This window comes from Tamandua tetradactyla, chromosome 6 (genome assembly GCF_023851605.1).
Source record: "Tamandua tetradactyla isolate mTamTet1 chromosome 6, mTamTet1.pri, whole genome shotgun sequence".
Lineage (NCBI taxonomy): Eukaryota > Metazoa > Chordata > Mammalia > Pilosa > Myrmecophagidae > Tamandua > Tamandua tetradactyla.
The window spans coordinates 89219217-89225779 of record NC_135332.1 but is presented as its reverse complement, the minus strand read 5'-3'; positions in this window follow the sequence as shown (position 1 = coordinate 89225779).

Below are 6563 nucleotides of genomic sequence, written 5' to 3'. Positions count from 1 at the left end.
CCAACTGATGAATTCTTTTATTTCTTTTGTTTTTTGTCCACAATATTTTAATACTTTTTCCACTGTTAAACACTTATTTTAATTTTCTGATTGTAACATGGAAGATCCAACTTTATTACTTTTTAAATACATCGTCAGGATCATAAAGCTATTATAGAATCGTTATACTCTATACACTCCCAAGTGTAGACATAATAAAATGATTATGTTTTTGAGTCTGTAGCTGAACAATGACAACAATCCAAATACATGTTTGTGCAACTCGGATGAAGTGTTTATCTGGACAAACAAGTGATAAGCTTAAAGATAACCAGCACAATTTCACATCAGGCTTGACCAGTGCTGTTGTGGCTCCATCTGAAACACCAACACCATCTCACTCTTCTCTCCTACGGGCCCTCTTTTGGGCAGCAGTCAATGCATGTTTGTTGGATGAGACAATAATAATGAATGAAAGAAAAGAATTACACAACAAGATTTATTTTATTCACTGCAGGAACATTGAAGGCTGGAATGAGTTCATAATTTGGTTTACCAGTCATACATGCAGTGACCTCCTGTCCACGAATATGAACATATTTAAGAAAAACTGCTCTTTTTTATGCCTGAAACTGTGAAATGATGTGCCAGAGGCAGCAAGGGAAATATGGTCTCTGGAATGTCTCTCTTCTTCCTGTCTTCTTTAATTACTAAGAAAAGGAAGCAAACCTGAAAAGAAATATTTCCTGGCCACTCCCTGCATCCAACCTTGGGTTGGGCCCTAGGTTCCATGGTCCTGAGTATCTCATGCAACCGAGCATCCTCCTTGAAGAAGCTTGCGTCTAGGCCCCCCACATAGTGCTTTCTCTCACCAGTTATACACAGTTGAGTCCTCGGCTCTCAGACTGCCCATTTGCAGATACAACATATTTTGGGATAATCTCTAGAAACAAGGTATTTGCCTTTCACAGATCCAGCATACTGCCTAATGGGGCCACTAGCTTGGTGTCTTATTAAACCAACCCCCTCTGGCCCTTTCCAAAGCCTGGCAGTTCCAGTTTTCCAGTGGTTGCTGAAGGCAAATCCAGAGGCTGCACAGGACAGCCTCAGCAAATCCCCTGGCTGCCTCACATCACCCCCAGACTCCACCAGCTGCACTTCACACTGGACACCTACAAGGGCAGAAACACAGTGTCCAAGGTAGATTTACCTTGGTAGAGGAAAATATAGGCACACATATGCTGTTTGACTGTGGCACACTTAGAAACACAACCTTGGCAAATACTCAGGGAACAAAACAGCTTGGCAGAAATTTCATGACAGACCCGTTGGTTTCCATCTGCTAAGATCAGACACAAGAGATTTGGGCTTCTCTTTGAGCTCTGCTTTGTATTAGCAGAGGGCGTGCCTCCATTTGCATGTCCTCTGAATAAAGAAGTGAGCCATGAGTCTGGTCTGTCTATATTCATCAATGTCTATATCATCCTACAGATGACCTTGGATGGAATGCCGGCACCAAGGTGGACCCTGCTGTGATCTACCCGCCCCACATTCCCCTATGAGAACTGGATGCCTGGTCCCATTATTATTTTTATTTTTTATTTTTTGGCATGGGCAGGCATGGGGAATCAAACCCAGGTCTCGAATTCTACCACTGAACCACCGTTGCACCGTTCCGATTATGTTTTATATAAGTTACTAGAACTGAAACTCTTCTGGCCTCTGTTTGTTTTTATTTTTAATTTTTTTTTATTGTATAATATAACATACATACAAAGCAAAGAAAGAAAAAAGCAGTAGTTTTCAGAGTACTCTTCAACAAGCAGTTACAGGACAGATCCCAGAGTTTGTCATGAGCTACCATACCATCATCTCAGAGTTTTCCTTCTAGCTGCTCCAGACTGGCCTCCACTTTGAGACTGTTGATGAAGACCTCAACTGAGTAATGCTGCCAGAGGCATCGTGATTATGCCCCTCTTTCAACAGTTTTCTTTGCTTCCCAGTTGACTTGTTGCCACACTGGGGCTCAGAAAGAAGAATTTGAATGTAGACAACATCTTCTGACACTGAAAGACTCTATGATTAGTTTTTCCAAATCAGGTCTTACACTAAACTCTAACATATAAATGTAATAAAATTAGACTGACTTCCTTTGAATTTGTGGCTAAAAGCCCCATCTCATTGACATCACTCTTGTAAGCACACAAACTGCTTCTCTAAAAACAAAATTTTCACATTACTTTCATGATTTTTAGTATATGAGAGCTCTTAGTTTTTTACATATCTCTCAAATTGTGACAATTTCTGTTGCTTTTAAAAAGAAAAGGAATTTGTTGGCTTATATGAATGAAACTCCAGTTCGAAACTCACGGAACTGCCAAGGTATTCCATTGGGGTACTCTCCCATCTCCTTACTGCCTCCCTATGTGCCAACCCCACTATCTGACAGTTGAACCCTTTCATAGCTCAGGGAAACTCTGTCAAAACTTCTTTTGGTAGTGCCAATTACAAAGGACATCTACCATATTTCTCCTATGGTAAAAGATACTAGATGAGTTATAATTGACTTACTTGTGATTAAACCTATACTCTCATTGATCATTTTGCTCTGAGAGGAGAATATCCTCATTGGGCAGAGTTTTCTTATTGCCCATCCCCAGATTTGGGCTGAGAAATCACTTATTCAAACTCTATTGAGTGGGTATAGCAAGTAGTGGTTCTGTAAGGAGAGCTAAGACTCTTATGAGAAGGAGAACAGATGCCATGAGGCCAGAACAAGTGTCCATTAAGTGGGCCTTTTAACCCATTTCACAGATGAATTAACTGAAGCTCAAAACACCCACATCGATTATCCCCCATCTCTGATGAATAACTTGCAGAGCAAGCTGCTCTGTATGATTCCCAAATCTGTGTTTTATTACATATGATCTACGTCTTCACAGTGCTGACAAGATAATGGCTATAACATTTTGCTGGCCATTAGAAATATCTCTTGTATTAATAAATATCTTTGTGACAGTGAAAGTTTAAAGTCCTAGGTTTATAATTAAGTTATCAAAAGGGAGTAAGGCTAGAATAAACCCTATGGGGCTTTATTAGGATAAGAGATATCAGTATTAGGTTAATACATATCTATATCTATGTATCTACACGTATATCCATTCCATATCCATATCTATGTCTCTCTATCTACATAACTATCATCTTTAAATTAATCTATAGTTATAGCCGTATATACACACAGATGTAATTATAGAGACATGTGAAAACATGTGTTTGTATGCATAGATATCTTTTCTAACTCCATTCACAGTGAGAATCCAGAAAGTTATATTCCATTAGCAATGAGCACAAACAATGCCAGATTTTGGTTTCTAAGACTTTTCCAACAAAAACAACCATCATTCCTTGAAGAAATGACTAATTTCAAGGCTGATCCAGAGAATATACAAAGTGAACAGGGCATCTCATAATGTAAGAAAATAAGGACTTGGGGAAACAAGGGACTAGAGTGCGTTCAAAAGACCCAGGGGTCAACATAGATGAATTCTCACTGACCAAATTTGGAAAATTTTACCCCTTTAATAAATGAATTAAACAGGGGTACAAGGGACAAATATTTACAGAAGAATTCCTAATTATAAATTCTAAATATAGACAAATTTTGAGCAAAATAGAAAATCAGCATTAGAACACCACAAAAATATCTGCTGCAGGCAAGAACCACCAATGATGCTAAAAATATTTTAAAAACTCAGCAGAAACGTAATATTTGTATAGCCTCAAAGTATTTTCCCACATATTTGTTACTTGCTCTAAAGTTTTTAGCATACGTTCACGAATTTCTGATATTCCTCCATGCAGTAACTAGCACCTAATTCATTTCTCCTTCAGTGTGGGCTAAACTAAGTGGTGCTTTTAAAGACTAGAATTTTGAAAGGAAAAAAAAATGCAACTTTCCAGTGAAGGAAACTCTCAGTTACTCCTTAAGCAAGTGATCAAAGTCAACCTCACCCATGATAAATTATGTAGACATCATGACCATGTCGATGTGATGCAAAGAGAAGGGCATCTCATTTCTGTGGAATTCTTCTCCCTAAAAGATACCCCAGTTAACCATGAGAAAATATCAGACAAACCCACACAGAGGAATATTCTACAAAATACCTCACCCGCATCCTTAAAATGTATCAAGGTCATGAAATATAAGGAAAGAGTAAGAACCACCACAGACAGGAAGGATTAAGGAGATATGATGACAAGAGGCAATGAGGAGTCCTGGATGAACTCTTAGGACAAAGACGTACATCTATAATTACATCTCTGTGTATATATGTTTATAACTATAGCTATAGGTTTATTGAAAGAGATAAATGATTATGACAATAGCTATATACAGATAGATATAAATATAAAGAGATATAGATATGGGTGTGGATGTGGATATGGATACATAGGAAAAACCACTGACATTTGAATAAAGTCAGTATTTTAATCAATAGTGTGGTACAAAATGTTCATTTCTTAGTTTGATAAAGATGCAAGCTTATACATGATATTAACTTTAGGGAGAGTTAGGTAAAGGATATATGGGAACTCTCTGAACTATCTTTGCATTTCTTCTTCAGATCTGAAATTGTTTCAATATAAAATATTGTAAGAAAACACAATACAATGGTTAATATTCAAAGTCATTTCCAGGGCCTCAGGGCCCACTGGATGTGGACTTGGCCACCTCTTACGCCTCAATTCTCTCTCACTTCACTCCAAACACTGTGGTGGGGTTCAGTGAACAACCCCAAAACACCCACAGCTCAGTGCCTTTGCACTGTCTGTTCTCTTGCAGAGAATCCGTTGGATAGGTGCTTCCCCAGGTAGCCACACCCTCCTCTACCCTCTTTTCCACTTGTTCACCTCGAGTGTTGCCCTCTAAGCTAGTGGGCTCCAAGAATTACTTATTTCATGCTGTATCATAGAATTATTATTTTTTATTTTTTACCATATAAAGTGATATTTTTTTATTATGTATGTGCTCATCCTGTGGCCCCACAAGAATGCAAGCTCCACGAGAACAGGATTATTTTTAATTTTCAGATCAATAGTGACTAGAATAGTGCATGGCTTTTGCTAGGTATTCAAATGATTGTTGGAAGAAGGAACTGTAGGTTCTCTCTGGTGCAAATGGAGTGTACTACTCAACATCAAAAGGTAGAGTGTCACCTCCATCTGCTTTGGCCCAGCCATCCCACATCTCCCAACCATGATTCCCATAATAATGTTTTATTTTTTGTTGTATTGTGTTTATAGTTAACAATCTTTTACATTTCTGAATCACCATATTTTAGGTAGGGGTTTTATAGAAACTTGCAGTAAGTGTTTTGGTTTCATTTATATTTTTCCATATTTAAAATACATTTTTTAAAAAATCAAGAGTAGATATGACTTTAGATTCAGGAGTAGCATCATTCTGAAATTTCTGCCATTTCTGAAATTCAATTATATTTTACTGTATTTGAAATACATTAAGCTCCATATGTAGGTATGTATGTTACTTGTTTGTTTACAAGAGTAAGTTTACTTCACATACTAGTGCAAATGTTCGCATTCGTTTGGATGAGATGTGCTGAAGTTTATTGACATAAAAAAAAGTGTGAAAAATAAACCTGGCTGGGTGGTGCAATGGTTCTCAGTGGCAGAATTCTCACCTGCTGTGCCAGAGACCCGGGTTTGATTCCTGGTGCCTGCACATGCAAAAAAATAAAATAAAATAAACCTGGCTTCCAAAATGGATGGAATTGCAGAACATATTTCTCATCTCAAAGCAGTGAGTAGCCAAATAGAAACTGTCTGAATCAAATTTCTGAGGAACTAGGGACAAAGGGGAGGTCAATACATTGCCCAGGGAAATGTGGGATGGAGAGACTGTGAAATTGTGATCAGAGACTGTGAGTAATTCTGCCTGAGACTCCTGGGGCCCATCTCCCACCCTTGAGAGAAGCAGCAGCTGATAGTCCAAGCCTTGCCTGGGTGACAAATCTTTCACCCCAAGTACAGAGGGGGACACAGCCCCAAACTGAACGAAATATTTGCTAGCTAAAAGAGAACTTGGTACCCTGTAGTTTCAGCCTTTCCTGGTCAGATGACACTGGGCTTCACTATTTCAACTGCCTCAAGGTCTGGCAAAGAGTTATGGCTTGTCTTAATAGAGTGAAGGGGAACTGGCAGCCAAAGAGCACCTTCTGGGCAGGATGGAAAGCAAAGGATAAAACAGGGCTTTTTGAACTCTTTCCAGATCCTCCTTCAGGGCCCGTTGGATCTGGGACTTTCCATGCATGGGTATCTCATCCTGTTTTGGCTTTGAAACTGATGATCCAACAAATTAAGACAAAGAAGTAATATAATCCATATCCTGTCAACAATAAAATATTTTATAAGAAAAAGAAACTGACCTCCAGCATAAACACATCAAGAAAATCAGATAACCAGATATCAGCAAAAAGTCATAAAACATTCAAAAATATAGGGATATATAGTCCAGTCAAAGAAACAAATTAAAAATTCAAAGGAGACACATAGTATGGAAA